The 12,379-nt window shown below is 32.6% G+C and overlaps 1 protein-coding gene across 1 annotated transcript in view; it reads right to left on the bottom strand.

Annotated features, from left to right (window-relative positions):
- The window catches only part of LOC106113385 (transmembrane and TPR repeat-containing protein 1), a 68,282-nt gene extending 56,125 nt beyond the window's left edge, over window positions 1-12,157 (bottom strand). Inside the window, exon 1 of the mRNA XM_013306113.1 lies at window positions 11,942-12,157. The gene's annotated coding sequence lies outside the window, so the exon portion shown is untranslated. The remainder of the gene's footprint in view (window positions 1-11,941) is intronic.
- Window positions 12,158-12,379: the final 222 nt, after the last annotated feature.

The raw sequence follows: 12,379 nt of genomic DNA, 5'->3' as shown, positions 1-12,379 counted from the left end.
TTATGATAATATTTTAAAAGAACAAATGTTAATAACCTGACAAGAGTACTACAAGGACTGCTATCAAACTGATTACATTACTTATTAAGTAAAAGTTATAGAAAGTCATTACTTATTTATTTAATAATATTATTGAACTCAGAATAATTACTTTAGCTTTCACGCTAATGACATTGAAAAAGTACCCGATAATGACTATGTGTTGAATAAAATATTACGTTTTAATCAACATAGAAACTGAAGTACATTTTATGATTATAGAAAAAGATATATAAGTTTAAGTAATTAATGTATGTATAGACATATAATGTATATACATGCAACAGCAAAATTTAATAAATGTTTCTTAAAAGTATTGCTAAAATTTATGTTTATTTTATTACTTATTAAGATAAATTACTCAGAATTAAACTTATTTATTTTATCACAACTTTATGCACCGATTCCGTCTTCACTTCATTGATCTGGAAATATCTACTTTAAAAGTAAATATTAAAACGTCAAACGTGGTTAGTCGACGTCTACGAGGTGCGCTGAATCGAACAAAAAGTGTCACAGCGAGCACTCTCATTAATGCGTTTCATCTAACTATGATTTATTTTGCCGAGAGCTTAATGACACTTGCTCGCCTTTCATCAATCAAAACGACGCCACTTCACAAATCTTCTAAACTTATGTCGTATAAAACTCATTATTATGAATGCTACGTATTACCTACGGAATAACTACGGCGTAGTCAATTTGAATATGCTACGTTTACATTAAAATTCACATACACAAACTATTTCTTTTTTTTTTTAGTATTTTATTAAAGTAATATTAGTATATACAGGAATCAGAAATCTTTGTTTATTATTCTTATGACATTAATTAATGATAGGAAAACAACATATATGTACATGATCCGGCTCAATGCCAGTGATATGTTATTCAATATCTATCTCATTATAAGCTAGCGAACAGTTATCTTTGATCATCTTTATATATCTAAAATTAAAAATCCCTCTAGTGTATACAATTATATTTTAGCATTAATTTAAATATGGCAATGTTAAGTTTTTTATATCAAAAGGTGGCAAACGAGCGAGCGGCCACATGAAATCGCTGAAATAGCGAAGTGATCGATGCCCATAGACATACGCAATTGCATATGCGTTGCCTACCTTAAATCGACGGAGGAGAGGACGCACAGAAAGAAAATAGCTTCCCTTTCCATGCATCCTCTCATCCGGAAAGTCCACTTCCACTTCCCATCCTTTCCTTATAAAGAAAAGGATGGGAATGGAAAGAGGACTAAATTAGGCCTCCGGGACGCACACTCATCAGACGAAACGCGGAATTGCTTCCACTTCATATTTCGCCAGTCTTCTGTGTGGTCGTGGTATTTCACCGGGCGAGCCGGGCCGATTCGTGCGAAGATGTTAGAGCGGGCTCTACCACTGTTAAGTAAGTTAGGCTAGTATTTATATTGTAAATATTACACAAATGTATGTATGTAAATTTAAAATAGTTCACTCGTGTATTAGATGTGTGGATGACCGATATTTATTAAACAAACAATAGAACACATACAACCGGTCGTTGTGCGCTTGTTTTGTGAGACTATCGATCTAGTACAACAAATTACTCTGTTATTTCTGAAAACACTTTACTAACATACGAATACAAATATTACTATTAGTTTGGACCAAGATTGATCGGGAAAAAGCACGCGTAAATACGAGTGTAATATTCATAAGAATATATTATGTATAATAATATAAGGGTATTTAATTATTTGACTTTAAAATATCTTATTTAAATTAGAGATGAAATACAATAAAATAATAGGCGAGCAATCTTGATAGTCAGACTTTTGTCGAGGTTTAACGACGTCGTCACATCTCTTGTAATTAACGGGCACATAGCGACCGCATTCTTACTTCCAACACACCATTGTCCGCGCGCCTCAAATTAACCAGCCGACACTTTATCAGCTAGCAAATGCTCAAGGTTTTAGATCCGCCTACAATCAAGCGAGATTAATGAAAATCATTTATTTCCAGACGATTTATTTAGTTTCAAATAAATTCTCGACTTTCATCACTGTTGGAACCTTCAAAAGTGGAGGGAATAGGCACTTACTAAGCTAGCGCGTACCATCTTTCGACCAAATCTCCACTAACACCAGGTGGGATCGTGGTCAAGCGCTAGCTTATAAAACGTAAAAAAACTATTTAACTTTAAAAAAATCATTTGTATTAAGTGTTGCAAATGTTTTAGGCAATCGATTTTTAAATAATATCTCGAACTGTTTACTTCTCGGTCACTTTTTGCATAAAAAATAAATTTGTTGCGGTTACAAGTTGTGCCTATTTCTTGACATTTTGCCATTCAGATTAATAATTTAAAGACAGAAAATTTATAACAATATTTAACAAATCTTCTTCAAATAAAATTCCATAATAAGAAAATAACTCCGTTATTCCCCACTGATTGTTTTAACTTTTACATTATGTAATGAATTAAGTAATTTAAAATTAACTCAACAAGTTTCACATATTTAAAAAGAACATTATGTCATAGTCGTAAGATAAATATTTAAATATGCTGATAAAAGTTCATAGTAACATGTTAACACTTCAGTAATTAACTTTACTCTCACCAACTGTATACGAATACTTAAAAACCGCAAAGTTAGCACACAAAAAGATCCGCGATGAAATTAGAAAGCTACCGAAACTCGGGCAATACTTGACTTAAGAGCTCTCTGAATTTTTCTCGCTTGTGAAAAGTTTTTAATCGAGCTTTCATATTTTCTATTTTAATAATAAAATAGTTTGCAGCTTAACAATGTACACGGTAAAAAATAGAAAGCTTCCATAGCAAGAGCTTTTATAGATTGGCTACCGAAATGTTTATTTTAGCTGCAAGCTATAGATAAACGTATTTTTACTCTGTTACAATTTTAAAGCAATACAATGGACACACAACTTGTGCCACATTCGAAGTGGCTATTGTTATCAATTAGTCAATTATTATTTTTAATTCTTACTTCTTCATTCTATAAAATCCTTATTCTACATTCAATGTGAAAACATGTGTTTTAGAGACAGGCAAAGTCAGTTCCTAGCTAAAGTGAATTAATATAAAACTCTACATTAAGCAAAAAAAAAACTTATAAGGTAACTTTTTTCTTATAACAGAAGGGGACAAACGAGCAGCGGGAACACCGAGGTGTTCAACGATGCCCATGGACATCACCAATACCAGAGGAACCGCAGATGCATTGCCGGCCTTTGAGATGGTCATACGCTCGCTTCTTGAAGGACCCTATTAATATATTCTGATTATAATTAAATGACCCTCTAACTTATACATAATACTCGCAGCCGGTCGCGACTTCTTCACAGCAGAATGAATGAACATAAGTTACTCCTACACGAATAAGTAACCTTCAATTAAAGTCCCATTAAAATTGGTCAAGCCGTTTCGTTTACGTGGAACAAACGCGGTAACAAATCCGAAGACAGACGCAGACGAATAGACAAAAAAATAAAAAAAAATTGTTTTCGTTATAATTATCGTAAATTTATCATATATACGAAATATGATTCTTTTTTGATATTACATAAAGACATTTCAATTTCTTTAATAACAGTATTTTCATCATCATCATCATAATCAGCCTAAATTTGTCCACTGCTACGACGTAGGCCTCCCCCATGATTGCCACAATGCCCGGTCCTGTGCCGCCCGCATCCAGTGCAGTCCCGCAATCTTGAACAGTCTTTTACTGTCAAATATTACACATAAATAAATAAACATTAACTTTATAAAACTCTATAATAAGGAGGTGTTTTAAATCAAATTGAATAGTCGTTTACCGACATTCAAATATGACTTAATGAGCAGACGATGAATTGACATTAATATATACTAATTGAAACATCTTTAAACGGATTTAATTTGCAAATCTTCTAAGGAATTCCTAAAGCAGTTTATTTCGTCACAGTAGACCTTGAACCCGCAACTTTGAACTTTAATATTCGTTCACAATTGCCAAATGAACGCTAATTAAGCCATGGCCGTGGCTAAGCTTACTAAGTACAACTTTATTGAAAATGACACGCAAATTAATAAATAAGAAACTTAAAATTAATATTAATTATCAAATTAAAAATTTAATATTTTGTATAACGCATTAAATTAATTCATTTAAATGTCATGTTTTAATAAAAAGGAAAATATCAAGAAAAAATTATTATTAACAATTTAAAAAAAATGACCAAATAAAAAACATTTTCACAAAAATTTTGTGGGCTTTGTCTCCTGAACTAGTAAATACTGTATTTCAGGAGACAGCACCTTCTCTTATCTATTGCCTAAAGTTTATATAGTTTATATTTTATTTCATAAGATTAACATTGCATATGGATTTAGACAATGGTCTTAAGGAACACATAGGCTACTAATTATTATTAATTTATGTCGCACAGACGGCGCAGCTTCGCGGGCAATAGCTAGTGTATCATTAAGGAAATCGTTTAATCTAAATTATATGTTTTACTTACATGATAACGGCAGAGTAAATATGTGAATATTTTTAAACTATCATCATAATAAAATAGAAGTATCGTAAGTTGATAAGAGAATTGAATCAATCATTTATATCAAAGGCATCCGCAATTATTTGTTGTCGCCATTACTTGAATGAGAAAGCGCGACAGTATCGGATGCTCTGTTTACTCGCCAGGGCCGGATTTGCGATAATCGATCGACAAACATTTGACCGACAATTCAATTTAAGCTATTTCCTCCAGCTGCTTTTCCACTTACTCGATACCTTTTTTCGTTTAAGATCTGAAAAAGGATTCCTAAGTCTTAAAGCAAAGGTTAATTTTTAAATAGTTTTGGTACAGGTCATTCGACGTTGGAAATCCACATTCAAGATATATCAAGGTCATTTAAGGCGATGACAATATTCTAGAATGTAAATGTGAATTTTTAAAGTAAAATCAACACAAAGCGCTTATTGATCACGATTTTATCTTTACTGGCTAAAAAAACAAAGAGATGAAAGATATATTTTTATGAACACGTATGTTTCGTACGTGAAGTTTATTTAAAAAATTCCGAATATATTTATTATTCCACAGTGACATTGTATTCCCGCTAGATACTTCGTTGTAATAAATGTTTTATAAAATTCCATCGCTATTTTCACCTCTTGACGTTTATTAGGTTACGGGGTCAATTTGGCGCGTAGCTTATTTCTATAAAAAATATATTTTTATTCATATTATATTGTTCTTTCATAAATAAAATATATTTAACAGTGGTAGACGCCGGCAATGTCAACATCTGTTGCAAAAATTAAGCGGCTCACCCCGTGAAATACGACCATTACGCAGAAGACAGGTGTGAAGTGGAAGCACTTATGCGGGACGTGTGACGCACAATCAGCGTACCAGAGGTCTAATTTTACTCCTCTTTCCCGTCCCGCCCTTTCTATAAAAGGGAAGGATGGAAGCTGAATTTGAAGAAGGAGGAGATACATATGAAGGGAAATATTATCTTACTGTGGGTCCCCTCCTCTGTCGATTAAAAATAGGCAACGCATGTGTTGCGGATGCCTATAGATAGCGGTAGCTTCGCTATTAAAATCATTCTTAAATATAAATACGAGATCTACAAAACAAAAGAAGTAATACGCAATTTTTTGCCTTTCAAATCTTAAAGTCATTATTATTAATTAAATTATACAATTACAAATTAATCTAACTAGAAAACTGTGTAAAAAATATTGAACAAAAAGCTAAATTATACAAGGGAATAGGACCTGGCGGCAAATCTCGACGTGTCACAAAAGTGAAATATTGCAGTTTTATAAAGCCGTTAATTGTCGTGTTTACTCAGCGTTAGCTAGATCCCGACCGTCAAAACATTGTGGAGTAATTTCAACTTTGTACGTTTACAATAGAGTCATTTCTTGCTTACAATCTGTTTCAGCGTAACCTAATAACGCGACAAAAGAAAGCGGGAATAACAATGACATCGTTATCGCTAATAAGTCATCGTTAGCATAAAATGGACTTCTTTCATTGGCCGTGTTAATGGCGAGGCGACTTTTATTTTTGGAACGTTACCAAAACTTAGAAATGTATTTTTCCGCACGTTCCAAAATGTGTTCGTTTCAATACACTTATCTTAATTAGATATTAGAAATTAAATTAATGTAAGTGTTGATGGTGGAATGTAAGACATTATTGGCAGTATAATAAAAAGAATAACAATAAAATAAAATAGCAGCAGAACGTACCGAAGTATTTATTAGCGTATAAATAAGAGTGTTGCCAAGTTATAAACCGATTCTACAATAGACATAATTTTACCGTAATTAAAATTAAATATTGTTGATTACAACATCTAATCATGATTGTTATATCGCACTTAATAAATATCAAATATATTTTTGGCACGTCCATGGATTTAGTTCCAACTGTACATAAAACAATAATACATATTCATTTACAATTGACATTCAGTATCACAAAGTAATTCTTCACTAACTACAGGAACGATCTCTTTAACCACAGCATTGTGTTCTACAAACAAATGATTAAATTTACCACGGGCATTTCTATTCCAAAACCGAGATGGGGCAAGAGTTCATTATTTAATCCGGGGCTAGTCCCTCCCTGCGCCCCTAAGTACTCAGATGGGCTCATAAATTTTGTTTAGCCGCCGCTTTCCTTTATGAATAAATGGAACTTATGCCTTAAACACTACTAGAGCCCCTTCTTTACGGCCTTTGGAGCTGCTAAATCGTGTATAAGCCTCAGCACATTAACGTTTTATCATTTCTTTATTCTATAAAATTGTTTATGCAAATATTCATGGAATATTTTATGCGAATTGTCATTCTTAATTTTTTTAATTTATTAAAATTACAAAATTTCTTGATATCTGTGTGGTAATGTGTCTTTGAATTGCTTCATTACTCTCATATAAATAAATCTTGTTCTAAAAAAAACTATTCAGTTCGATAATTTAAGTAATGAACATCCTAAAATAACTTGAACGACGTTGCACTGGTCGTAATCTACACAAACACTTCCCAAAGTAGTTAACTCATTATGTGCGTAGGATAAGCATTGTGGGGTACATCGATCACTCTTTGCTTGCAGTGTACACCAGGGTTGTCAAAACGCGGAGAATTACACGCCCACACGTCAACACAGGCTTTATCTTGTTTACTCAGACGGCAACCCTTGTATACAGATATTTGGTTACGATTGAAATTCGCTGCAAAGGGCGCGGGAAAATGATACTTTTTGTTAAACCTTCCATCAGCCTTGATTATTGGATGAAAAAATAATCAAGATAGCCAATTTGATTTTGTTGATTTTTAATTATTTTTCAAATCATATCTCTGATCCGAGCACTCAAATAATAAAATTAATATTTGTTTTATATATCGCAACTTTATATAATAGATATAATAGGGAAATTATTAAAATTTAGACGCGGTATACTTTTTATATATAATTCATGTTTCAATTTCGATTATTTTACTATTTGTTACATCTGAAAACAACAATTATTGAAATCAATCGTATTTAATAGAATATTAATTACATAATATACAAGTTATGTAACAAATATATCGCATATATCATACTTAGTAGAAGGTCAAAAGGAGAACCTTTTAAAGTTAAGATAAAAAAAAATTGCAATTCGGAAAAATATATAGATCGATTTTTATTTTACAATATATTTGTTACTGCATTAACTCAAAAACCGAAAAGTATTATTAAATTACCAGCGTGATTGGTAGATTTTTATTCAGTATTTCGAAAGCCTCCACGATAAAGCTTCTATTGTTACACTAATGCATTCGACTTTCGTGAAAATTTTATGTACCAAAAATACTATAGAAATGCCATTAACGTATTTAAGAATGGTCTGCAAATTATATATTTATATCGTCATGAAGTAAATTTAATTTACTTTAAAATTCTTAAAACACTCCCAGAGTCTTGAACACTAAGTGCGGCACTTACAAATTCAATTACTAAGAGTGCAGTTTCATTAGTAGTATGCGACCGCATGCGTGGAGCGACTTCCTGTTCACGCATGCCCTAGCGCTCGCATGTAAGAACCGTTTTCATCAATCGCTAAGGCCTACCCTAAGCGATAGTCTTTACTTTTCCTAAGCGGGCATTATGCTAGTCAACTAAGTTTCCATATGACATTTTCTTTACTTCGACCGATCATTTTCATTAGTCATTTGCCCGTATGCGGGGATACCCCGCATGCTGTACAACTTTCGAGTTCTCGACTAATGAAATTGCCCTTTTACAGCACCAATGACGTATGTCAATATCATTATCAAAGTACTATAAGAATATGTTCTCGATAAATATATTTATCGCAGTTTTACTTTAAGTAAAAGAAAGAGAGGTATTAAATGGCTTAGAACACAACTTCAGCTAATGGCGCAAGAGGAATCGAGCTCAGGTTGTCAAAAGAGAGAAAAATCCTTTGTAATAAAGCACAGTTACGCCGCAGTGAAATGCACTCGTCCCGAGCGCCCGCCGCCGCCCGCTCTCGCCCGCTGCCGCGCCAGCCAACCCCCGCCCTCGCCCGCTGTCGCGCCCGTCGCCGGCCCTGTCCCCGATGCCGTGAAATAAGAGACTAATTTTCACTCGATTTAAAAGAAGGCTACTCGCTCTTAAAATAAAAAAGCATTGGATCGGAAATATCTTAGAAACTATTCGGATTGCTAGTTCTTTCCTCGAAGGGATCGATATTGAAAACTATTTTAACAGAAGTATAAATTTGAAATGTAAACAGTTTAATTCAAAAACTCTCCGTCAAACTCACATCGATCGAAATTGAAATAGGCCCTTAGAATTACTATGATACATCTTAACAAAGGACTGCCCAAGACCCGATAGATTACCTCTTATTAAAATTAAACTATCTGATAAGTGTTTATTTTCCAATTTTTCTATTACAAATTTCCTTGCGGCACGTGAGACTTTTATTATCTTCATTGTGACATTTACCACAAATATATTTCACAGAAAAAAAACTCCCAACTTTACTTAAATCTAAATGGTTTCTAAAGAAAAATATCTTGGAACAGTTCGATTTCAAAGAATCGGTTAATTAAACATTTCGCGCGTGGCGCGTGGCGCGTGGTGTGGAGCGAGCGACGCGGATTATCCCGCGCCCCTCGTCTCCAACTCTTGCGCTAACAACTTTTTAATACGTCCTTTTTCTTTCAATCCATTAGAGCGATTATCATCATCAATTCTATAAACCTAAGAGGTTTTCTCCAAATTGAAATGATCAAAGGTTTTCCCTCCGTTGATTAACCTTTTTGAACTTTTACATTCTATCCACAAAAATGTTACTTTTTTAATTACGAATATTAAGATGAATTTTAATCCTATCTTAAGTGGATCTTTTTAACTACTAAAATGTGTACAACTCAAGACGCACAGTAAATGCCCAGACATCGTCTTAAAAGTGGCAAAGATTTTATCGTTCAAACAAAAATTATTTTTATAATAATCTATATACAACATCGCTTATAAAAGTAATCTGGTAACATATTTCATTATAATCATAATAGCAACAATGAATATTATTATCATTACATTATAAAAGTAAATGTACAAAATAAACGTTTCATATTAAGACAACATAAGCCCAAAACAAATGTTTTTACCCGACTGACGAACAGGGTAATGTTTTTAAATTAGCTTAATAATATTTTGGTGGCATATTTTGCGCTATAATGGATCCCTTGTTTAACGTATGTAAGTGATTAAGAAAAATTGATATTTAACTACGCTGCGTGCCCGCCTTAATAGAGTATTTTGTATCGTCTTTATAGCAAGCAATGATTAATGAAGATTTTGGAAATATCCAGAGCCCTAAAAAGGTATTATTTATTACATTGAGATTGACAAAAATAAAATAAAATATTACATGATAGAATATTAAACGAATTGAATTAAAAAGTAGTGTTAGGAAGAAAATCCGAAAATGTGCCAGTGTATTGACGCAACACTAGCCTTACTAAAATGTCGACGTTTATGTCCCTTCACTATTCATCCTGACACTGGACTTTGTAAGGAAAGCACGTCATTCGCGCCAAAGGATTCTTATCTATAATGTCTAAAAGTAGCAACAATCTATTCCTAATATTATATTTGGCACTGCAGTACAAAACAGTTCAAACCCGCAATTTTCTGCACAAGTATACAAAATATAAATTTTTCGCAACAAAGTCGTTCCGATATTGCTTTGATAAAAATCTTCGTAAATACCAAAATCCGTACTATAATGTAGCACTAAAGTTATGTAAGGTTCAAAATCTTGCGGAACTATAAAACATTTAAGCCTCGACCGTAGCGAAGTTTCATGTAACCCGCTGAAACCTCCGCAATACCAATAAACTAACTGAAAATTTTAATACTGTAACAATGTTATAAACATAGAATGGCATGCGGCCGAATGCCTCCAGGAAAACTATTCAACATGCAATACTATTATTATGTCAGTTTTACTTTGACATTTATGTTGTAAGCCAATTTTAAATCAATAAAACATATTTTAATGGCAACCGTATCGTGCTTTATGTACAATTTAATAGTGTTTTACTTCTTACATTTTTAGTAAATAACCTATGTAACAGGTGGTAAAAAGAACCATTTCTTGGAGATTAAGTTAAATGATTGACGAGTTTTCATTTAGGTCGTAGATTTTATTTACGCAATATCAAACAATATTATCATACACGCATTTACTTAGGACCTTACTCAGAGTAAGTACTTAAGATTTTAAAATCTTCATAAACAAACTAATTCTTAATGCGGCAGTTACTACTATCTACTAATATTATTTTTATTCCAAATGATAAAACTTAAAAAAAACAAAAGACAAATGAAAGCACTATTAAAATTTTAGTTCCAAAACCACTTCTAAACGTCACTTAAGGTATAAAAACGGTATAGAAACACAAGAAATAATAACAATAACAAAGTTAGACGAGTTTTCGTTGAAATTCTAAATTGATTATAAAGACATCGCGTTCCTTTCAAATACACATCATGTTTTGAGGAATTAAATATTTTAGGAACTTATATTTTTTACAACACAATTAAATAGTATACTAACTCAAAAGGGATGATATAAGAAATTCCACTGCAAAAACGTAGAGAAATATATCTCTTCTATGTTCATATGTTTGGACTATCTCGTCAAGGTTATGTTTGATGGCTACACAATTTTTTGCCTGACTGATAAGAGGGTTATGTTATTTTCAAATTTGAAACGAATGTGAGTTTGTATGTTTGTCTATCGTGAGACTTTAGCTAAAATGGTTTGAATGATTTTATGAAGTGTGATTAAATAAGAATTCTTCATATGTGTTATATGGTTAAACTCAGTTGTGCTTAAGAAAGGCAAAGACATTCAAGACAAGTCTATTAATGGGAAATAAAAACATACATAGGATGATAACTATCTACGCTGTAAACTAAAATAACAATGAAACTCATGATTCTTAACACATCGATACTTGATTACATTATTTATATATGTATAATATGTATGAAATATAGTGTTAATGAAAATAATATAAATGTACATCTTCCACCTGTTTCACGTTGAACATATCTTGTAATTTTCGTAAATACTTATCTTAAGTAGAAGTAGACATAAAAATGTGCTTATAAACATATATGTCGATCTTGTTAGGATGTTCCAAAGATATTGATTGTTATTGACGTAACAATTGCATAATTTTATTTTTAAAAAAAACTAAATACATTGCAAATAAAAGTTTCCAACTAATTTTCAAGACATGAGTTTCGGTTTTATTGTCATAGTAAGGTTATGGAGAAATCTTTACTCTACATTTAAATGAAAGAACCCTACTTACCCACATAGTGCCACTTCTGACAAGGTCATGCTCTAAATCATTTTCTTATTTTTATTACACATTTAAATATTAAAAGAAATTATTTACATATTTATATTAAAATTAAAACTTAAATAATTTTTACAACGGCCAGTCTATTTTCATTTAACGTAACACGATACGTCGATCGTATTTCGTATCCGATAGTTCGGGTCGCGAGAAGGTCGCACGTCTTTCTCCGTCGACGGCTACCTATCGACTGACAGTAGACTAGCTCCCACAACATGTTTCGGAGGCTCTGCCAAGCTGCAGTGATAAACGCGCCTGCGCAATGCAACTTTCCTCTCGTAACCTTCCTTAACAAATACAACCCGCGGCTCTGTCAACCGATTTTGACATTTATTATCAAGGTCTGACAGTATACGCGTGTGTCAGAATACGTCTAACTAGTGATTACAT

The sequence above is a fragment of the Papilio xuthus genome, unplaced genomic scaffold (assembly GCF_000836235.2).
Source record: "Papilio xuthus unplaced genomic scaffold, Pxut_1.1 DF828258.1, whole genome shotgun sequence".
Taxonomy (NCBI): domain Eukaryota; kingdom Metazoa; phylum Arthropoda; class Insecta; order Lepidoptera; family Papilionidae; genus Papilio; species Papilio xuthus.
Note: the sequence above shows the minus strand (reverse complement) of the source record. Positions and strands in the feature narration are given on the sequence as shown.